The sequence below is a fragment of the Phasianus colchicus genome, chromosome 11 (assembly GCF_987193195.1).
Source record: "Phasianus colchicus chromosome 11, bPhaCol1.hap1.1, whole genome shotgun sequence".
NCBI lineage: Eukaryota > Metazoa > Chordata > Aves > Galliformes > Phasianidae > Phasianus > Phasianus colchicus.
The window spans coordinates 15,919,705-15,943,943 of NC_143446.1; the positions used below are offsets into that span (position 1 = coordinate 15,919,705).

At 41.0% G+C, this 24,239-nt stretch overlaps 1 protein-coding gene and 1 long non-coding RNA gene across 5 annotated transcripts in view; one reads left to right on the top strand and one right to left on the bottom strand.

The window, feature by feature from the left end:
* TAFA1 (TAFA chemokine like family member 1) overlaps positions 1–24,239 on the top strand; it is a 202,819-nt gene that overhangs the window by 69,209 nt on the left and 109,371 nt on the right. The gene's annotated exons all lie outside the window — the stretch shown is intronic.
* Positions 14,280–17,371, bottom strand: LOC149916457 (uncharacterized). The gene is made up of 3 exons (XR_016469952.1): positions 17,348–17,371; positions 14,813–14,944; positions 14,280–14,577 (listed from the first exon to the last, which is right to left on the bottom strand). It is a non-coding gene; the product is annotated as an uncharacterized LOC149916457 (long non-coding RNA).

Genomic DNA, 24,239 nt, shown 5'->3' on the forward strand with positions numbered 1-24,239 from the left:
AATACTCCTGAAGTCAGCATGTGCAATTATGAAACGTGTTTCGTGATTTCAGCTCAGTGCATCCCAATTGGTGCTAACAAATGAGAGAGTCATTTAACGATCATACTGCATGTGCTAAGGATAAACTCTCCTCCTCCCACTTTGCTGCTTATGGGTTAGGGCCTGAAGTTGGAGCACCCAGGCCTGGAGCAACCCAGCCATGGTGGTGTTCAGGTGGGCTACAGGAAAACTTGCTTGCCCTACTTTTGGTTTGTCATCTTGCTGCCTGCTGTGGTACTGTGTGTAGGTCGTATTCTTTCTCCAGTGCATTTCAAATACTGAGCTTTTATATACTGACCTGAAACAGAATGATGCCACTGCTGAATGTTCCATTTGCAGGTGGGATACTCTTATGGAACAAGCATTTCTATGAAAACTATTAGAAGAGACAACTGATAGAAGTGTTTCTGTTAAGGCTTATTAAACACTATCAATTTTATCCTCTATTTTCAGGGATTTCTAATTTTGCAGTAAGAATTCACTCAGCCTTGAAACTTGGCACCCATGGTTTCATTTTAGAAGAGATTTTTTAAGACACAAAAGCAAAAATATTCTGGTAATGGCTTAAATGGATAATAACTTTCAGTGCTGTGCACAGCATACTGGAAAGTTTTGGAAAGGCTTTACTGTAAGCTAAAAAAAAAAAAAAAAGTATACTTAGATTATCCATAGAAATATTTGCTACTTTGTCTATTTAATGTGATGTGGTATAAATTGAGGATTGCTGTACAGTTTGTGCAAATGCTGAGATGCACAGATAGCTCTGTGCTGTACTTCTAGCAGAAGCTGGAGCCACATGCTCTTAGGAGGTCCCGTGAAGGAAGGGTGTGGTAGGGAGGATGTCCAACAATGGGCAGTTCTGAAAGCACTGTGAACTATCTTGCAAGAGAGTTTTAGCTTTGAGATGTAATAAATCCTGCATTACTCAAGTACTTAGGACTCTCAAAGGAGGCTGTAGTGAGGTGCAGGTAACTGTGATGGGAGGAGAGGTGATGGCCTCATGTTGCACCAGGGGAAGTTCAGGTTGGATGCTAGGAAAAAGTTCTTCTCAAAAAGAGTGGTGATGCAGTGGAGCAGGCTGCCTGGGGAGGTGGTTGAGTCACCATCCCTGGAGGTGTTCAAGAACCATGGAGATGTGGCACTGAGAGACGTAAGTGGGCACGGTGGGGGCGGATTGACAGTTGGACTTCATGATCTTAGTGGTCGTTTCCAACATTTATGATTATATGACTTGGCAGTGGGCAAAATTGCACTGAGTTTCAGTACTCCTTAGACTTAACTGGAGACAGGAAACAATCTTTCTAGGTGTTAAATCTTGGAACAGTTTCTGTAGGGCTGCACTGAATTTCCATCATCAGACTTCAAACAGGACAGGCAAAGCATGTGTCAGTAATGGTCAGAGGGAGGGATGGACTCACATCCTTCAGGCCATTTTTCACTCATTTTTCACTATAATGTTCTTTATATACTTTGTCATTGGTGCTGCTTATCCCTTTCCCTGTTTCACAAGGCAAGTCCTTTATAGTCATCTTAAGTGGGTTCTTATTTCTTAATGCAGAGCAGAGTTTTATGCTCTCAGTAGAGGTCTCCATTTTCCTGTCCTTTTACCTAACACATCTGAGCCTGGTGTCGTCTTGATTTCATTGGCATTTAAACTGCTTGACATCTTTAGCCCTCAAGGATGCTCTGAGCTGTAAAGACTCCTTGCTGAAACTGCTGTTCTGGAGTAATAGGTGATTCACGATTGGTTGGCTGCTTTGTGCGCTAAAGGAATCAGGCAGCATGTAGCTTCTCCCATTAAAAATTAACACTCTGCAGCAGGCTGTAAAGACCTTTAAATGTTTTGTTGTTAAGGAGCAAATAATGGAAAAACACCACCTTCTTGTTAAAGAGTGAAGGACGCTTCAAGTAGGGAGCTCTTTCCTGCTGCGTGACGTTTGCTGCATTGAAGCTGGTGGTAAAGAGAAATGGCCAGCAATGTGATTGTGTGCGTGGGGTGTTTGGGTGTTATTCCACCATTAATAATCTTACTGCTTCTACCTGAAATGGCCAATGTGTGTATGCAATATGTTAAGAGATGGATAAGTACCTGTGTGATTTGATAGTATTTTGGGTATCCATTCACATACTTCATGTGCACGTAAAGCCTCACCAGGCTGCAGATGGCTAATTTGAAAAGAGACCTGTGGGAAATTTGGCATAGAGCGTGTTTGCTAATGCAAATAACAATAATTCACGTGGGAAAGAGTGAAAGGATCATTTAAATGGAGCACTGATTCCACAACTTCCCAGACATCCATGGATATTCTGGGTGAAGGGGCTAAGCCTGTGCTGGGGGAGCCAGGGACTTGATAATCATTCAGGGCTGTGGGAAGATGAATTGTGGGATGTCAGTATTCATGTCTATTCTGCACACTCAATTTACAACAGGAGATTTGCCCGGTGCACGGGGCCCTTTTGCCTTGTTGCAGCTGTCTCAAGCTGTTCTTCACTCTGCAAAACAGTGATGAGTGGAAGTCTGAGATATCCGCAGAGTGGGATGCGGTGATTAGAGCTGACCTGTGGACAGCAGGCACGTTTCCTCTGCCTGCCTGCAACAGCATAATGTTTTTGGCAAGGGACACAGTGAGAGAAATGAGAAGGGGCATTCTGTCCAGCCAACTGTCACTGCTCATGTCCACTTCCCCTCCACCTCACTGGTGCTTCAGTCCTGGTTCAGTTGCACCATCTAAATGCTAAATAGCAGGGCTGCTCCATGTCTGCAGCTAGGAAGCACTCCTCTGTGATGCTCTATGCTGCTACCAGATGACGGAAGAAAAACAGTTACCATGTAATCAAAGATATCAGAGAACTGTAAAGCAATGCCATGCAAATAGGAGAAGTCACGCTATAAGAATTAATTGTTGAGTTTGTTTGTGGTTTTTCTTGAAGCTCTCTGGAGTAATGTAATGTGAGGCCTCACCATTTAACAGGGTTGCAGCAGAGGGGTCCTTCTGCTCATCTGCATGGTGATGGGCTTCACTAGGTATATAAGCCAGTGCTTACAATGTCTGATTGAGAATAATTGCAGTAAACTGCTGATATAACACAGAGGAGTTGGAATAAATGCTATTAATGACAGTAACTCTCGTGTTCATGCTAACAGGATGATTGGTGGGTACTGCTGAGTAATTGCTAGCTTTAATTTGAATTTCACAGAAGAAATTACCTATTGTCAGCCACTTGTCCAGTACAATGTGAAGAAAAAGCTAAGACAGATAGATGCCTGTATTCAGGCTCCACTGGCTGCCTTACCCAAGTTGCACCGTGCTTCCCTTTAAAGCCTGCCCACAGCCTCCAATGCACAACCTTTGTGGAATGAGAACTACAATGTGACTTTGAGACAGATCCACAGGGTTTAGACCAACTTTCCATTTCCTCAGTTAATTACCAACATAATCTCTAGATAATCTCTTCTCAAGTCTATGAAGATTGGCTGCCTTTGAATTCAGAGGACACTTGGTCTGTTTGGATCCCAGCCATAGATTAAACTTCTTCAGAGCAGAGATAGCTGTACTCTCCCGCTGTTGATTGAAACACGCTGCTGAACGCTTCTGAAGTTGGATAACTCCTCCAGAAATGCAAACAATTGCTGGCCTCCCCGTGTCCTCCCACCTCAGAGGTGCCAAATCCCATTATAACTCATTCTGTGCAGACAGTCAATCACAGCCCTGTTGTTCAATGTCAGAGTTATGCTAGGAAATGACAGTCAGAGTTATCAGTTGGAAATTACAGATTATCAAAGAGCCATTCCCACCAAACTTGCAAAATGATGTCTATAATGTCTTTATTTTTACATTTCGTTTCTTTTTTTTTTTTCCATCGCTCTTAAAGGGAATGTTTCTTTACTATGAGAGTGGTGAGGTGCTGGAACAGCTGCCCAGAGAGGTTGTGGATGCCCCATTCCTAGAGGTGTTCAAGGCCAGATTGGATGGGGCCCTGGGCAGCCTGGTCTAGGATTGAATGTGGAGGTTGGTGGCCCTGCCTGTGGCAGGGGGTTGGAGATTCATGATCCTTGAGGTCCCTTCCACCCCGGTCCATTCTGTGATTCTGTGAATGTTATAATTTTTTTTTCTCTTAACTATTCTCCTTGCAACCTAATTCTTACGTATCCCATGTAAGGAGAGACCTCCTATCTGCAGCAGACTACCACTGTCATTTCCACACCTCTGCTGCCTTCTGTCCAAGCCATTTTGGCATGCTCTGCAGAGAGCATCTGCCTCCAGAAACACTCTGAGTTTATCTGACATCGCCTCTGAGAGTTTTGCAGAAGATCGGAGAATTGTCAGAGAAAAATGAAACATTTTCCTGCGGAGGGCCAATTTTTCTTTCTTTCTTTCTTTCATTTTTTTTATTTTTTTTTGTAAATAAACAATTGTGCACTCTCTCCCTCTGTACGTGTGCAGGTGTACAGATCATCTAAGGACTCATTTACTCATTGCCTGTCTACGGCTGGGGTGCAGACTTGCAGAAATCTATCTGGTTTCTTGTGAGCCCCATGAACTGTTCTCGCTGGTGCTGGGCAGCCCTTCAGCAGGCTGTAAGGCCATGTCTGGCTCTGTCCTTCCAGCAATACACTTCTAATCTTAATGGGCTCACTTAAAAATGCTGGCAGCTGAGAGCCTATATCCTTGTATGTCACTGTTGGGGAATAAAAGTACTAATTTTAAAAAAAAAATATTTAGTAACTTATGATACAGCAAGAGAATCAGATGCTTAATATCTTCTTCTTTCCTGTAGGGCATCATTTTAAATTAAATTTTGCTTGTCAGTGGGTCTTATGCTTCCAAGCTATTTTACATCCAAAATATGCAGAGAGATACCTGGTCAGTGGGCTTTGTGTCTGTTTTCAAATGGTGTCCCTGGCAGCAGACTGTGACTTAATTTGTTGATATTTGTTTACCGACTAAACCCTACCCTTATCTGTAGGTAACTCAGGGAATGTCCACATGCTTCCAACAGGAGATGTCCCACCATTCTGACAGATATCCATAGAGTAATTTCCCCCGAGCTCGCAGGAAATCATTCCATCTCCCAGAGGACCTCCAGCAGCATTTCCTATCATACTCATATTTTCTTTGCTTTCAAGTATTTCACTTCTACCCCCCAGCCCACCACATGCACAGGCATTCTGGTTTCTGGTAGTAAGTTTTTGATCAGATTTGCTTTGTACTCTTGGTCTTTTTTGAAAGCTTACCATTGGATACAAATTTCCATTTCATCCTCACATAGCCTTCTCCTCCCCTTTTCCTCTGGAAACACCTGAAATTGGTAAGGAAGAAAGTTGCAGACAGTTTGCTTGTTTAGTTTGAAGGTGTAAACTCTCCCCAGTGAAAGAAAAAAATAATAAAAAGGCTGTTTTTATCTTGTGACATTAAAATCTGAAATTTCTACTTATAAAGACTAAGACAGCTCTTTCCTTCACCAGCTGTATATTTTTACAAATGTCAGGCTTGGTTTTGAATGAATGAATGCATGCAAATATAGCTGCATGCTTAAACATGGTGCCATAAAGGCTTCACAATAGGCAGAGATGGAGTTGGCACGCTGTGGGTGGGAGGAACAGTGCAGTGTTCTCTTCTGTCCTGTCTGATATTTTGGATGTTATCTGCAAAACACAACAGCTGATGAGTTTGCTAATCAAATCCTGCTCTCTACCAAAGCACTGATGCCATGACTGAAATGTTTGTCTGTATGAAATGTTGAGAAGTGAGAAAAGTGGGTGAGAAATAGCTTTTAGAGAATGACAGTGATTTTAGTTTAAGCTGTAGCAAACTCTGGCTTGGCTTTCTATCGGGAAATGAGTAGAAGATGAACTTAAAGCCACTGATGTAGCAGGCAGCAGTCTGCATGTTAAGAACTGTTGGGCAGGTGATCTCTGCACATCATCCCTCTGCCATTTCAGCCCTGCTCAGGCCACAGCTTGCTCCCACCATGCCATCCTGCTTTATCTCTACCCGTGGCAGAAGCTCTTTCCGCACAACTTTCCTGTACAAAATACTTAGAAAGGCAGTAAACAGGTTCCCCTTAGTCATCTGTCCTGCCCTTCCTAACACTCCATGGATCAACAGGGACCATGGGGCAAATTGGATGAAACATTATTTCAGTAACATGCTGCCTGTAGTGTTGTATTTTCCCTTTCTCCCTGCAACACTTTTATTTTTCAAAGCCAATGAGCAGCATCCAAAAACCCTACTAACTGCTCCTGTTTATTGAGGCCTGATGCTGAGTCCAGAAAGGATAAAAGTAGGAAGAAAAGGACTTGTCAATTGGGACTTATTTTACAACTGCATATGCATGTATATAAATGTGCACACAAACCCTTCAAAATCTATGAATGACCTCTGATTGTTGGTTAGTGTGGGATAAAAGGACCCTACTCAACCTGGTAAGTGAATGTAACACCATACTGTGAGCCAGGCTCCCACTGGTGCAATGTGATGTAGTCTCAACAACACCAAGAGAGAACCAAGAATTCAGTCTGCTCAGTCAATAAGTTTCAGAAATAAGCTATTAATCCACGTTACTCTTAGAATGTTTTGTGGGGCAGGATACTTGCAGACAGCAAAAATAAACAGCTCCCAGACTTGCTAATATAGAAAAGATTTGAATGCTGCTAAAAGGTGTTGTTTTACTGAATGCAGCTTATTACTTGTATAATTGGCATAAAATAGAAAGCAGTTCATGACAATGGTATTGTTCACACTTCTATAATTAAGATTGTATCGATGTTTCAAGGGCATAATACCCATTTAGAAAAACGTATGCAATTAGAGCATTAATTCCTTGGGAAGTAGATCTTTAGCTAATTTTTATGGGAAAAACACTGCTTTGGTCAGTGACCAGGTAGAAGATTCCAAAGAAAATGATTTTGCATTCCAGCATGCCATCAGGTGTTTTGCATTGCTCACATAATTAATATAGAAGAGATGCCTTAACAGACTTAACCAGCAGAAATGCAAATATTAGACCAACTTAGTATGTTCCACTTTTACAATGTATTAATTGCTGTAAATATGCAAAGGTATGCAATTAAAAGAGAGAACGAGTATTTCTAATTAGGATGGAACAGTAGCACATTTAATCAAAGTAGGACACAGTGTGCTACTTAACAGTGTATATGTTTTTGCCAATTAGTCAACAAGGAATTCTCCTATGAACAATTGAGCCTTATATAATTGGAAAACGAGCGCTGAAGCACTGAAGTCCAAAAACAACATTTATGTGACCCTGTAATGCAACAGGGTATTTCTGGCCACCTTGACAACTGGGGAAGGGGATGATTCATTGACAGAGCCAAAGGAAACACTGCGTGTGGGTCTGGGGACCTGCATCCTTCCCAGCTCCCTGAGCAGCCCATGGCTGATCTTCAGTCCCTTTCCCCCTTTTGGATAAAGTTCTGTTGTGTTGTGAGGATTTAGAATCTAGGTTGTGCATTCACCAAGTTTAGAGTTCATTTGAGAGGAGGAAAAGCCATTTCTCTCTTGTGTAATAACACAAATAAATTTAGATACAGGCTCTACTTAAAGAACTGACTGACAGCCACTGTGATGGATGAAATAGAATGTTCTGGGGTTGCAGAAGCAAATAATGTAATTCCTACTGTACCGGGCAGCCTTCTGCCCTGCGCCCTGACCCCTCAGCAGATATTCCTCCCATAACCTCCTGAAATATTCCCAGAGCTTCTTTCATGGTGAAAGGTAGCTTGCTTAGTGCTTCTCCTACGCTCAGAAGGCACTGGCCTGTAGCTATAAATAATTACTGACTGCTTGCACTGCCTAGTACAAAGTTCGGGTTTGAACTTTCATTCAGGTACCTCTGTGGCTGTTCGTGCTCGCTGTACGTGGTAAAAGTTGCATTTTTTACATCTACCCTGTTCGTTCCAAGTTAAAGCGATTCTGTCATCTGGTTGAGGTGCTCAGACTGAGAATTAATTTGGTTTTTTTTTCTTTTTCCTGAGGAAAGTTTCTGATACCTTTCCAAAAGAAAGAAGGAAGATGGCAATCTAACTCTGGATTGTTCCCATCTGAGTCTGTTACTCCTTTGTGCTCCACTGTGAAGTGCAACCAAAAGGCTTTGGTTTGCCCTACAGCTGCCTCTAACAACTGTCCTGAGGAAGTGGAGAGGGGATATCTTCTGTATGGGGGATATCTTTGGTCACCTGCCAGCTCTGAATGCACTAAAAACAAATGCCAATATATTTTTTGCTGCTCCTTCCTGCAAAGCCCCAAGTTAAATCAGATTTATCTGTGCTTGCCTGATCTGGATGCACCTCTGTGCAACCTTTGTTGGGTCATCTAAGGAAGGGGAAAGGATTCAAGGATATTCACATGGAAATTAGCAGCAGTTAAGGGAAAAGCATACTGTAGCAAAGGGGCAGTGTGTCACCAGCCCAAGCTTTGTTCTTAGCAGGTGAACACCAGGTAGGTTTGTAACCTACCTTGCAGAGGAGAGCTGCTCACTGGGGAACCATCTGCTCTGCATGACCATACCCAGAGAGCTGTGGATGCTCCATCCCTGCAGGGTTCAAGGCCAAGTTGGATGGGACCCTGGGCAGCTTGATCTGATAGGTGGCAACCAGCCTACAGCAGGGTTGGAACTGGGTAGGCTTTACAGTCCCTCCCAACCCAAGCCATTGCATGATTCGAGGATACCATAGAGGCAGCTCTGGGTAAAGGTATGGAGAGCCACAGTACTTGTGCAAGTTTATCTGACCTTCCCTCAATGCACTGTCAGCAGTTATCAGTCCCAGAAAATGCAAATCTAATGTGTAAACAGAGCTGGATGCATTCATGGATGAGGAAGACTTCACCAAAGCTGGCAAGCTGGGAGGTGACTTCCAGCCCTCACATTGTTGGTGGGGATGAGTGGATGAAACTGGAGAACACTTACAGGTCCCTCATTCCTGAGAGCCTCCAAGTCCTGTCAGCTGCCCTGAGGTGGAACACTGCCCCTCAGGCCATCGTTGCAGCTGGTGAAGCCTTGGTGGCCCAGCCCCATGGCACCCTTCTGGCTGGAAGAAGGGTCCCCAGTACTGATGTTCACTAGGCATGCGCCAGCTCTCCCACTGTGGCTGAGTCTGACAAGTGGATAGCTTTGCTCACAGACAATACTTCAGTGGAAAAAGCAGTCGTCTTCAGCTTCCAGCAAACTCCAAGTCGTTTTGCATCCATATTTTTTTTTCATGCTGTTATTTTGACAAACCTCCTACCCAACATGCTTTGCATCACTCAAGCTTGCCAGATACTGAGCTTTGTATTTGAAGGAAAGTAACTTTCCTGATGTATTGAAGGTGTTTAGTACTTTCATTTGACCTTAGCTTTAACTTGCTCATATTTGTCACTGGAAAGAAAGGTGATTAGGAAGATCTATGGCACCCCATACTGATTGCAGACAGTGGATATGTGGTGCTGTCAGAGTGGGCAACTGCTGATAGAACTGTTTCAAGTGCTGTGCAGTTGGGATCTTAGGCTCACGTCTCTGTCAGCTCTATTTGAATATCTCCTAGCACAATTTCAATATTTACTTCATGTAGAATAGAGAACATCTGGGATTTATGTGGCTGCTCACAGGAATAAAGAAAAAAGAAGTGATTCTGGGGCTTTGCTGACAAAAGCTTCAACTTTCTGAGCGAAGCTAAATGGTGTTTGGCATTGCTACAGTGGAAAATTAGAATGAAAATAGTAGAAAGGCTTCTGTTAGCACCAAAAGAACTTGTACTTCTGGAGAATTTGGCATAACAGCATCGTGCGTTCCCAGAACTCTCCCTACATATTCAGAAATAATGAAGTGAAAGCAAATTGGGTTTGTGGAGTGCATTATAGGTGCCAGCAGTCTTGTTTGTGTGTGTCTGAGATAAATGTGCTTGTGGCTGTGTTTGTGTGGGGTAATTGTTATCTGCTAAGTGGTGTGTGATTCCCCTCCCCCCTGGACTTACATCACTGCTCTATGTTGCGGATATCAAAGAAATACTGCCTGGATGCTACCATTTCTATGGCCAGACTCTGTTTCTATGGAAAGAGGCATATGAGGATATTTTTAATCCCTTTTTGCTTTTAATTGCCGTTTTCCCTGCTTCATCCTTTCCATTATTGCCATTTAGTCCTTGCTAAACTGAAGAAGTGGCTTTTATAGAACGTTCTGTAGTTATTGAGATATTTGATTATTAAAGGTACACACTGTCTCCACTGCCTTCTGTAGCAGAAATTTGCACGTGGGAGTAGCAGTGAGGGCTGTGCTGACAGGTGGCCGGAGCCTTAGGAAACCCACTGACATGAAAGTGCTGCTCTGCTGTGCGCTGGGGCAGGATCTGTGTCACCTCTGTCCTCTCAAGGGTGGTGATTTTGCCAACAAAATAGGGGTTCCCTACAGTGTCAGGGCTCTATTATCCCAGAGAAAGCCAGCTGAATTTCAGGGCAGTGCAGTATCTTCCCAGATGTTTGATGCTGTGATAATATGCACTTTATTGATAGGCTGCTAAATCTTTGCTCTCTAAATTAAGAGCCTAGCGTCCTGCAGTAATGGCACAGTGATTCCCTTCCTGCAATGCTCTTTTTATTCCACAAGTCCCAGTTCCTTACTTAGCTTAGAATAAAAATAACTTGCACTGGGCCTTGCCTGAGCTAACTGATCTTTATGAGGTTAAGGCACTCAGGGCAAGGGCTCTTGCAAGAAGTCGCAGCCCTTTGCTGCTAACTCAGAACTGCTGATACTGTCAAATTCTAAATGTTACTTCCTACCCTATCTCATAAATATATATATACATGGTGAGTCAAATTTGAAGGCACCATATGTCTGGGGTTTTCTGTACTGGTGTTCCTTTGCAATGCTATCCTTTTTTTCTAAGTGAAAATTGCCCTGTATATGTAATGTTTTTCAGCTATAGAATAGTCTTTATTGCACTGGATGTCATGGTCAGGGGCACTGCAGGAATGCAGAAACCTTCTTGCTCAGGAGAAACCTTATGGCCCTCTTACAACTCCCTGAAAGGAGGTTGTTGTGAGGTGAAGGTTGGTCTCTGTTTCCAGATACAGTGATAGGACAAGAAGGACTTTAAGCAGGGGAGGTTCAGGTTGGATATTAGGAAAAATTCCTTCTCTGGAGGAGCGGTGATGCAGGCTGCTCAGGGAGGTGGGGGGGTCACCATCCCTGGAGATGCTCCAGTACTGTGGAGATGTGGCACTGAGGGATGTGGTCACTGGGCATGGTGGGGGTGGGTTGGCAGACAGAGTTGATGATTTTAGTGGTCTTTTCCAACTCTTACAGTCTTATTAAAGTCAAACTAACTCTGGTGTTCTAGGAGAGAGAGCATGGGCTTTGTTGGAGCACGTGGCTCATGGCTCTGTGGTATGGTGTATCTCTATGCTGGTCCCTTTTTCAGAGTGAGCCTTCCTAAAGGGAGACTAGACAAGTCTGAATATGGACTGATCACCTGGAGGTTATAAAATTGCTGGGGAGAAAAAAGAGGTACGTGACTGACTGGGGAAAAAAGTGGATAATCACAAAGGAAAATTACTTCTGCTTGGCAGTTCTCTATAAAATGCATCGTTATACTTGAAAGTTTGCTAACATCTCTGTAATTGCTTAGTCACTGTGTCTCATATCACAGTGGAGCAATTCTGCATGTGTAGGTGCATATAATATGCAGAGATGGTTTTATTCATCTCAGAGGGACATCAAAAGTCTAAACTGTATCTAAGCACTGGCATATATTAGTTAAATGAATCTTGGTTTGCACTGACTTCTATATGTGGATTTCAGCATTAATTTCACCATCAGACAGCTACAGGTTGTCACTGTGCCAAGTCTAGGTATATTATTGCCGTATCATTTTTGCATGGATGTGTTGATATTTATGCATACACAAATAAAACCAATAAAGCACATATCTAGTGCATATTTTATTACTAATGTAGCATTTACAGCACTTTATTTTTAACATAAAATAACCATGTAATGATGGTACACATATAAAAAGCAAATGTTTCAGCATAAATCACTCTAAATGCTCAACCAGCATGACCATCTCCTATAATGTTTCCATTTATCCATCAATATGTCAACATGCCCTGGCGCATCAGATGAAAATTATTATCTGAGGTATCTTAAACTCCTCAAAACGTCATCCATTGATCTGAACTCAGTCAAGTTCACCTTTTAACTTTTTCCCCAAGATGCTTACTGTCCATCAAGTGTGTGAAGAAGGTCATAAGTTAATGATTCTTAATTGGACATCATTATGTGCTAATATAGCACCTTGACTCCCTAATTATACTCAAATATTGAAGAACAATGTCATAACATTAGGATGTAATGAACTGCATGCCATGCATTATCATGCACTGTAGCACTTCATGACTTGATATGGCTCTCTGAATTGTCTCCAGTGAGGTATAAAGCTTGGTGCATATTAATGCAGTCAGATTTCAGATCTGAACATTATTTGAAACACATTTTTATTTGATGAATTGTGATTGAATGAATTATGTTGTAAGGCAAGACCGGTACTATGTAACTTCTATTATTTCTGTAGGCTGTTGTTCTTTGTGATATTTGAATGGGAATTGTATCCTTTCACCTCAGGTAGGATAAATCAAGCTGAAAAAAATCCTTCATTCAATATCTCCCAAATTGTATGGTGCACATTTACCATATATTAATTTTCAGGTCTTATTTGAGAGCAAAGAATTAAAGTAGTTCATTAAGTAATAAAAGTGTTTTACTCAGAGATGGAATTAGGCTGTATCCTTTTCAGTTTCTATGCGGAGGATTGCATGCCATGAGTAGCAAATAACTGTACTTTGTTTCATAGGTCAAAAAGTCTGCTTTTAGGCTAATGTTTAGTAACTGAAGTATGGAAGATATCAGTGAAGTTAGAGCACTGCAAGATCAGAATACAAGGAAACAATAATATTTGGGGTACATTGTAAGTGCCACTGTATATACATGCATTTGTTTCCAAAACTTCTGTAATCTGCAACATTTTGCCAATTATTTTACAGTTGTCATTCATACAGTCCGTCCTCTGATTTGAAACAGGAGCCAGGTGCAATGTCTTGTTGCTAGAAAACATACTCGGTGAATAAAAGTTGTAGTAGAGAGATTCATAGAGCTGCGTAAATAATTGATAGATCTGTTTGCCAGCTGAGCTGTTTTGTTCTTTTGTTTGTTTGTTTGTTTTCTTGCTTTTCCTTTTGTTATTGGTGCCAGTCTCTGCTCCTGGGATCCCAGACAGGACGTATGGGGATGGCATGGAGCCAGCACTGGAACAGGCTTCCCAGAGACTGCTGCCCCATGTCTGGCAGTATTTAAGAGGTGTTTGGATAATGCCTTCAATAATATGCTTTAGCATTTGGTTGCAGGTTGGACTTCTTGATCTTTGAAGGTCCTTTCCAAAGGAACTATTCCATTCTTCTGGTCAAAGTTCTTTATGGATTATGCATTACAAATGCAATTGTCCTTGTGTAAACTATTCACTTTTCAAATTTTTCAATTTTTAGGTCATTCATTTTAGAATGAATTTTTTCTTGTCACCTTCAGAGGTATTTCCTTGCCAGGCAAAACCCAACCATCATCTCTTCTAACATATACTTTGGTGAAATCTTTCTTAATGATATGGGAACTCATTTTTAAAAACAAGATGAAAAACAGTAGGGCAACTTTGAATATCACTGCAGAGAGAGAGAGAACTTTAGTTTGGCTTACATAAGAAATGTGCTGATTTTCCCCTGATGTTGTAAATGGCAACTAATTTAAAGTTGTTTTTATAAACAAATGCTTCTCAGTCAGCAAAGGAGCACCCCCATTTCTAAGCTAGAAATGGTAATTTTCTTAAGGACTTTCAGTTCTTATGAAAGGAAACCTCATTATACTCTACTGTCTATACCATCAGGTGTCCTGCGCTGAATCCAATAACCGAATCCAACAGCCTCAAAAGGGTATTAAACATCAATATCCTTTCCTCAGCGAGAACTAATCAGTTCCATCTCTCTAGCTTTCAGGATGAAATGAGGCTGCCTGGTTGCTGCAGGATTTACAATATTTATAGTTGCATTTTACATTCTCTGTTTCCGTTTCCTTGTTTCCATCGCCCTCGTTCTCTGTATTTACATAGGAGATGCGTAAGCTGAGCGTAGCGCCGCAAATTGCTCCGAGCGACCAAACAGTGGGGTGTCTGCCTTAGGAACAGCTACGTTATTTTGCTCCACGAACCAGTGCATATATCAGGTGTATGTTTTTATTATTTCCAGTCTAGAAGAACAACCCCCAGGGCTAAATAACCACTGGGGGAACTCTTTGGATATAACCATGGCCAAGCAGTCTTTGTCTCCATGGATTTGCCCACATCTCCTAGGAGCTGGACTGCAGGGGGGTGCAAACGCCTTCAGCCTGTTGCAGTGTTTGATGTGATAGGATGTTTGGGGATGGCAGGCAGGGGGATTTCTGTTACCACTAAATGCATCATCACGTATTGCCTCCATTCCGCCGAAAAGAAATTTTCTTTGAAAACAAAGGAAAAAAGCATACAGGCATAAATGGTCTTTGAAAGCATATCTGACCCCCTAATAATTTTTCGCCCATTAAAATACATTTCCCTAGAGCATAACACATAACTACTCTCTTTAAAATGTGAAACAAATACAAATAACCACTGGCAGTGAGGGATAAACATTTAGATAGGGTTCATCTGGTGGTATTCTTTCACATTTTGATAGATTTCTGACAGTTCACTTACAAGTACAACAGTCACGCACGCATGCTCCATACCCGCAGGGACAATACAGATTCCAGGAAACACAATGAGCATTCCAGCAGCAATCACTATTCAGGACAACAGTGTCTTCAGTCTGGATATCAGTGGCAGCATCTAATTATAAAGAAGAAAACGTCAATGCTTTTCCTTTATTACTAGCATTGTAGCTGCATTAAATCTAACTTTATTTGACAGAGACTACTCAAAATTATCTCCTACAGAAATGTGCTATCAGACAGCAAGTGTATATCTATGTCAAAACAGCAAGCAGTAGCTGCTGTTAAGCAATTTAGCAAATATGGATCCTTCAGGCACATATACTATATTTCATTCCACATTTACTGATATGACAATTAGCCTTCAGTGTCAAGATAAAAAAGATTATGGATGCAAATATGGCTATTCCTTTTCTTTCAGTTGATTGTATCTGATCACAGCCAGATACTACTTCTTGGAGTGATGAGTTGAAATATATTCTACTCTTTCCTTAATGAAAAAAGAAGGAAAAAAAAGGAAATTGACAGCAGAGTACTTTAATGCTGAGATTCATATGTTCAATTTATGTATATATGAAATGTAATTCAAGTAGCTGCAAACATTGACTAATCCAAGACTTCAAGCTTATTTGAGTTTTCTGAAGAGAAGCTTAGATTAGATCAACTTGATGAGTTCTTTTCAGTTGTGTATTACAACGTCCTAAAGCCGATCTAACTGTATTCACACCAAATCCAAGCTGGGCTCCTACTCTCAGAACAGAAACAGAATTTGCATTTTCTCTTCAACTGAAGCAAATCTGCTTTTTGATTATGGGAGGAGTTATGCAGATTATCTCATTCTGAAGCAGCAAAATGACATGAAAAATCCTTATTGTAGAGTCAGTCTGCATATATGAATTTTCTAATTGTCATTTTCTAACCATGAGCTACGCTTCAGATTTGCAGCCTGGAGGTGGCTAAAACGTGTTCAAGAAATTCAGAGAAAAAGTTGTAAAAAAAAAAAAATTCCATAAAATTAACCAGAAATATGAAAATGCATAGTTAAAGTTAGTCACTTCTACATGGCATGGAGAAGGCACGTGGAAAAGTCTGTGATGGGATCATCTATCGCATAGCCAGGCATGGAGGAGCTCAACTGAAGGACTGGCACAGGTTGGGCTTGACCTGGTGCTTTAGGTGAACACAGAGGGCTCGTTTCCACTCCAGGCTCTGCCACCAGCATGTGGTAATGGGGACACAGAGGTTGCTGTGGGCACTCTGGAGCAAACTCCTGGGCTCTTAAGAACAGAGACCTTTTCCTTAGAATCTATCCCCCCAAAAAAAGAGTTATGCTTTTTATATTTGTTGGTTGGTTGGACTTTTTTTCAGCATATTGCCTGAAAAACAGTCATAACAATGCAAGGAGTGTGTGTGTTAAAGAGATGGAGCTAAACAGAACAATAAAGGCTGCTGAGATTATGTTGTTGGCAAAAGAGTTGGATGCAGGTAAAAATCCAGCAGATCAGCTCAATAAGATGAAATTCATTGAATGGTGCTAGGAAATAATCAGAAGAATGTGCTCAAGCCACAACAAAAACTGAAAAGAAAACACGGAGATGGCCACAGCAGGTGCACTTTGTACTGCCAGCACTCCAGAGATCTGCCAGAGAACATTGCAGGCATGTGGCAGCAGAGCGTTTGAGTATAAAAGGAGCATAAAGTTGCCTTGGCATTCACATCCGATACAAAAGAAAAGCACTGCTTGGATACATAGAAAATGTGTATCTTCCAAATATTTCATACGGAGATTGCGGTGCTTATGCAGCTCTAATCAAGAGGACATTCATGGAAGAAACCAGCAAACAGCAGGCTTGAACAAATGCTTTCCCGGCTCCAAAGTAGGAATTATTTTTAATCATAAGACATAAAGCATCTATTGCAGTAAACCCCTGATCTGTATCTTGTTGTCATGCAAGTTGTTTCATTGATTTCAATGGAGCTATTAAAGATAAGCATGTACTTAAGTGCTTGGCTGTGTTGAACGATAAAGCAGGTAAGCGTTTTTTGCAAAGATACCTGACAAAATCTGCACTCATTTGCAAATTAACTCCCATTTCACAGTTCTGTCCTTTAAGGAAACATTAGCTTCACTGAGAAGAAAGGAGCCAGAGACCCACGCTGTACCAAAACAGAGAGAGAATGTTTTCCCTGCAGAAATTTTAGCAATGTGCAATGACCTCCAACAACTTAATTAAAGAGAAAATGCATACAAAACAGTACAAAGATATAACTAGGGCTAACAATTTTGCTCTGCATCAAAAGTCAGTAAATCATTGTGTTTCATGAAAAGCAATTGTCAGTCTTTGGCTAACTATAAAACATACTGCGATGCACTGAAACACAATGAAACTTTTGCTGACTACTTAAAAACGGGCATGCAGCTTTTAACTGCCCAAGGGAATTAATTAATTGGGAATGAATAAACATCACAAAGGCAAAGTCCATTGGGGAGTTAATTGCAAGTATCTGCTCCCAAGCTCACCTGCTGCTTTGGCTGTTGCTCCCCAGAACTGTCATTGTTAGCCACTGCTGACCTCACCCTGTGAGGTTATTCTACAGGCTTGCCTAAAATCGAGGTGCTGTAACCCTGGGCAGCATTCACACTGTAAAAGACATGATTGAAGCTTGGACTTTTACCTATAACTAGCTAAGCAATGTAACAATACACATTACTAAAACCTCCTAATACAAATCAGACTTGATAGTTTTTCTACAAGGCCACTTGTACGTAGCTTTGCAAATGGAGATGGAGAGAGTCACTGAGAATTAGAGCAGGTAACCAGCAAGACTCGCTGTACTCTTTGTACTTTCTTTTGCACAAACACCAAATTATTTTCCTTATTGCAGTGTCTCACTCCCATACTCCCAGCATTATTACAGAATCCATGACTGAAACTGACTAGCCTGGTATTTGAGCTTTTAATGTGTGTGTGTAGATTAGAATTTACAAATGAAAACATCAAGGAAATGCTTCTGTTTCTCCTGAGTAAAACCCACTAGATTGCATTCTAATGTCAAATTTAAGTTCTAGGTTCAAGTAATAGGTGTTCAAAATTGAACTCATTGACTCCTGCTTCATTGGTAGGCATGGTGAACTGGAGGAAGGTACTCTGGCTGTTAGTATGACATCTGTAGTAGTGCAGGCAGACGTCTTGTAGAAGTGTGTGTTTCATCTGAACTGTACCATTTAGCAAATAAAAGCCATTTAGTAAGATACAGTAGACGGATGCTGAAATTGGCCTATTAAAGATGCTTTAACAAATGGTGTAAAGAAATTCTCTGCAGCTGAGATGCTAGGCTTAATATGACTCAGAATAGATAAAGCAAATAGTGACTAAAAGTAAAAGCACTTTATAGGAGATAATTATCATTTAAGTAAGGTACTTTGCAGTTGTGAGGAAATTCTGCAATGCGCTTGTATTTCTGCTAGCATTAAAGGTAGTTTCCTCTCAGAAGTGACTCAATGTGGAGCAATTTGTTTCATAATTTGGTAGTTTAAGACGTAGTTTGAAGGTTTGCTAAAATATCTCAGACTCTTCATTTTCTGGTGGTTAGAAATAAGCTGTGTATTTATGAATGATTTCCCCCCGAGTCTTTATTAACTAACAACCACAAGCCCCCTCATCCTCCAACACAAACTCCTGAGTAGATTTTCTTGCTGTCTGTGATATTTTCATATACCGCAAAGAGCAATGTGCTGCAGGGATACTCTGGTGAAATTCTGATTAACAAGCCTTTTAATTTAAGGTCACGTTTCAAATGCATATTGGAGCAATCCCTTTTTTCTGGTTACATATCATAGTTACATAAGTGTATGGGGCCTGTCTGGGTTATAAAGATGCATCCGTATTACAAATATATCTATCTGTTTCTGCTGTGTTATAAGCAGGATTTCAATACCTCCTTCAGATATCGGTTCTCTATGAAACACTTTGATTTCCAGAATCTAGACCATAGTTTTTGCTCTTTGTCTCAGATAAAGGCACTGGGAGCAGGGAGGTTGAAGATGGATTTCCATCATGGGTTGGCGATCTTCTTTATGTACATCTTATGTTGCAGTCCCGCAGGATGGTTAAGTTAGGAACTTAACAGCAAATAACTGGACGTGCACATTTTTTTCTTTGGAAATAGGTCCTTTTTTGCATGTTCAAGTCTCCAGATTCAGGCTCAACTTTGGGAGCCATGTTCATTTTCTTTGTGTTTATGCTTGCACATTTAAACCTTCAGTATTACTGTTCAGCACAGATCTTTTGGAAGCGTTGCCTAAACACTTGTGAAAACCTGTTCTGCTTTTTCCAAGTCTTCCAATATTGTTCATAGAAGCAATGCAAACACCTGTTATCCTGCCACTCTTGTTTGCTTCACCTCCTCACTATTGCTTCAGTCATCAAAGTAAAAGCCCTGGGTGAAATACTGGCTTTACCCACACTCTAAACAAAGCTTAACAGTGATTTTTTTTTTTTTTTTGCCATTACCTCCAGTGATTGTACATGGTTGGAGAATGGTGTCAATTAGCCCGAAATAATTCTTAAAGTATTGGTGGGATGTGAGTCCATTCAACCATTGAAGTTCTAAATTTTAAAACTAAGTAATATTAATTGCTATGCTATGGCTACTAAAAATGGCCTTCATAAAATACAATTAATAATAACTTAAGGGTAACGTCAACAAATCAGGAAGTGAACAGTAATTTTTCTTCTCGCTGGTGTGTGTTCAAATCTGACTTTATCTTCAGGCATTAATGAGTCTTTAAACATATCTTTAGATAGCAGTCAACTAAAGGTAAAGAGAAAGGCTGTCTGGATCAAACATGATCCATGTGATTTGACAGAGATGCTTCATGAGCTGTTTTTCCATCCCTTGCAGTCCTTGTTTTCTTCTGGGCAGAGTGACTGCTCGTGGGTTGAGTTCTTGGCAGAGCAAGCCTCCCTGGATGAGGTGGAGAAGGTTGACAGACAAATGATTTTACCAGCTTAAGATGTCTTCTGAGATATGATTCCTGAATCACTTTTTAAGTAGGTGACTGACTTGATTAATTCAATTTCTGCAATATGTGTTATTCATAAACAGTTAGGAAGCGTTTGCACTTCATCACAAAGCACTTTTATTTCACCAGGCGTTATATTTATTTAATGTGCAATCTATTCAGCAACTGATTGCAGTGCCCCATACAAGATTTTTATGGCTGTTGCTGTATGTTTTAGTAGTCCAGGTCGTTATTGTAAGGTTTAATGTTTGCAGTATTTCTGAAACAAATGACTTGCCAGTGTCTTTAATATTTGTAACCTATCAGGAGCGAGCTAATATTTGAATACAGGACAAGTTTTATGTGACACAGCAGAAAAACAGTATTACCATACCATTACATTCTCATTTTGTATTAAAGATGTGACTGAGAATGACTTCTAAAACAAAACTGAGCCATGTATCCCTGTATAAAGAATGGCCTGAGAAGGAAATGCTGCCGTTATGATGAGGATAAATGGAGTTTTGCCCTTAGATAAAAATCTCTTCTTTTAAATACCTTTCCCCATCTGTAGATTAGAGCATGTCCATGTTGTTTAGTCTTGGCCCATGGAGGTACAGCAGCAGCCCCTCTCCCATTCATTTAATTCCTCAGGCTGAACCCCATGGTGTGGTCACTCAGGTGTTCTCTTACCCAACCCTTTCCCATGCATCTGGCATGGCTGTACACATCTCTCCTGTGCCTTTCTGCCTTGGAAGGGCTCCACAACCTGTGCCGTGAGCACTGCAGATTAGATTTAGGGTCAGGTAAATGATTTCAGGGATGAAGCTATTCACACACGCAGGTTAGAGCTAGCCCATAATGCCTCACTGAGAAGTTAAAATCAAATTTGCTGAATAAAATATTTCAGGGTAAATCCAATCAGAGACTTGGGCTACCTGCGCACAAGGAAAATTTCTTCCCTCACTTCTTTTTGCACTGCACTGCCTCCAAAGCCAGCCGTGTCCTGGTCTGTGTTGGCACACCTGGTTTACCTTTCTATGTCATAGCAATTTGCACTTCTCTGGATTTCCTTTTCTTGGTTTCAGTCCATTTCCCCAATTTATCAAGATCGTTTTTCTAAGCCTGTCCCCAGGAGACCTTCCTGACTCTTCCAACCTCTTGTCGTGGGCACGTTTCAGAAGTGGCTCTCTTTTCTAATTACTCACTGTGTAAAAAGCAGTACTGCTGCCGCTGATAAAGACTGGTAATCATTTCTTTGCAGCCTGCAGAATTTAATGAGTGCTACACTGCTGCTCTATGAGGCTATAAATGGGCTTAAAACTCTCCAGAAGATGTATAATTATTTATTTAAATGTAGCGGGTTTATCGATTCCTGTGGAATCTGTTTCATTTCATCCCTGTTAAAGCCCAGGTGACTACAGAAGGTAGCCTCTTTGATAAATTAGTGATTGGACATAATGAATTATTAATCACGTCTCTTGTTCTTCCTCCGGTGGCGCGAGGTGCAAAGACCCCAATTAATTCCCTCCACCCCCTATTTCATTCATTGAGTTTCCACACCAAATTCATTCCAAATCTAACAGAATTATCTTAAGTCTGTTCTTTGCCTCTTGTGTTGGTAGAATGAACTGCATATTTGCAGTGTCTGAAACTTAATGAAGTTATTTCGGTTTTCTTGTATTAGTATTTTAAACATACATGTCTACTCCTCACCAGAAGCTATTGAATTCCTCAAGTGCATGCTGTGCTTGGGTGGAAACGTGCACTCCTTCACCTCCAAATTATGGATCAAAACTGCAAGTGCTCTAAAACAATTATTGAAATTATAAATCATATGTTCACGCGGCATAAACACCCTGTGAAACAAAGAGCCTGAGGATTAGGTCTTGAACCTTGTGCAGAGCAGTAAGTGGAAATCATTTGTGGTACAAGAAAAATTGGTTTAAGGAAGCCCTGTCTGTGCTGTGGGAGAAATCGGCCAAATGTACTGCACTCTGCTATTTGCTTCCATTTCAAAATCACTGTTTGCTCTGAAGACCCCATTTACTGCAGCTGCACACATCACTTTTTCTCATGATCTTGACTTATCTTCTTATTGACCTAATGGGGGAGAACTCGATATTTTCTCTAGAAGATGGGATTGCAGACAGCACTGAACAAATGATCTCTCCTTTTCTCATCACGGCCTCAGCTACATGGTGGCTCACTGGCCCAGTGACCAGCAAATCTGCTGCTCAGCATCACCCTCAGGAAGCAGCAGCTCTGCAAAGCGTCCTTGATCTCACTGAAGGATTTTTAAGTAGCACTACCTCATTTCCAGAGGTTTTATTTTTCCCTGAATCATTTTAAAGCAAGATATTCTCTAAAAGGATTTATAACTTACCATTAGAAATCCTCTTCATTGCTTTTTATCCCTTTAGGATTTTGTCAGGATTACTATCGGGATTTTTATCTCTAGGGAAATATGGCTTCAAACCTCATATTTTAAAAAAAATACATCTGCAGTATAGACTGTCAATGAAGCAGCCAATGCATTTATATTCCTCTCTAGAATTGCTTGCCTTGTAAACCAGAATACTCTTAGCAAGGTGTTTTAATTTTTTGCATGTTAGCATAAAGCAAAGTTCTTCCTGAGGAAGACTATCCCTACAGATGACAGCTAGAACCCCCTGGTTTACCATTTTGCTACCATATATGTTACAAATGCTTCACCTTTTTTTGCTATAGCTACACTCTCACTCACCCTGCTCCCGTATTTAAATATATTCTTAAGTCTATCTCTGCTCTGCCATTCACTCGGGACTATAAGCATGTACATAAGTAAATCAAACAGCCTCTCAAGTGCTTTCCTGCATCAAGGCCTCTCTCATGTGCCAAGGAGGAGCGAAGAAAGAATTAGGGACATTCGTTCCCTCTACTCTAGACCCAGGAGGCATTGTAGGGTAAAAAGCATTCAAGCTGTCCTGTAAATTTTTCTGTGGGCGTAACAATCAGAAAATACACATGGGGTAAAAACTGAGCAGGCTCGACTGCAGGTGTGAGCTCTATATGTGATGTTGTTGAATGGCTTTTCTACCCAGGCTTCTTATCCTGACTTAAAGCAGTCTTCCCACCTAGAGGAAAGGCAATCAGCAGGTTTTGCATCCGCAGCCTCCCGCTTATGCACGGTGAACTCCCTGAACGAGTTATGGAGGCAGCTCAGCAGCAGCGCTTTGTCAGAGACCTGTTCATGGCCTCAGTGTTACACCTAGTGCATCTATAGCTGGGGAGCAGCAGGCAAGTGAGAAATGAAGCTGGCCTGCAGAAATGCTCCATCATAGGAGAGAGTTTGTTCTGTCCCCGTTGCCTTCCTCCTGGTGCAAGCGGTTGATCTGCAGCAGGCATGGCTGGGTGGCTTTTCTGGTGGTTCCAGATCAGAGCTGGGGAAGGCCCTTAAAACAGGAGGTGGCAACTCTGTCTCTCGAAGCGTTTTCCACGTCTTGGTTGTGCCTGGAAGGTTGGTTCCCATGGTGGGGCTGTGTGCTCCAGGGCTACTGAGGCTCTGAATGTTGTTATTGTAAATCAGTTAAAATGGTTATTGAAGTAACTGCTTTTTTTTTTTTTAGAAAATCCTTGTTGTTTTTGTTTGTTCGTTTGTTTGTTTTTATCATATCTCATTTTGCTTTTCTGATCGATTAAGAGAATTTATTGGTAAATAAGCCATCCAGCAGGCTGACTGACACTGAGTTAATTGGATAAAATGCATGACACTGCAGAGGTTAGTGGGTCACATATATCTTTTACAGCCAGTAACTCTGTGATTTGAAAAAAAATTACTTAAAATTGTGTGTCTGAGGAGGCACTATCACAGCTATCTTAATTTCACATCCAGTATTATTATTTAAATAGGCTCTAATCTATTATCTCCTAGTCTAAAATGCAACTAATAGGAATGAAATGTTGTGGTTACAACATTTCTAGCCACTGCCTAGATTACATTCAGGAATTCTTCAATGCTTTGGAGTTCCTTCTGAGGTATTTTTATGTTTGACTTCTGAAAACTTTATGGAACACTTACAATGTGTCTAGATCCATTAACAAGAAGAGTAAGATACAGAAATGATAGAAGGTGTGATAGAAAATCCAAACAATAATTAGCATGATCCATCCACATCTGTGTGCTGAGGGATTTGCCAAGCTGTGGCCATCCGATGTCCATGAGCTGCATTCTGATCTTCCATTTACAGCAGTATTTAGGATGTTCTCTGGCTCCTCATCGTTTTCCTGAAGAGTATGAAAAGGTTTTGTGTTAAAAAGCTCTCAATAAAATGCCATTAACTTTTAAACTGTTGAGTACAGTTCTCACAGCTGGTAGCTCTATGTATTTACAGCAGGAATTATCTATTTGTATTTACAACAGGCCAGG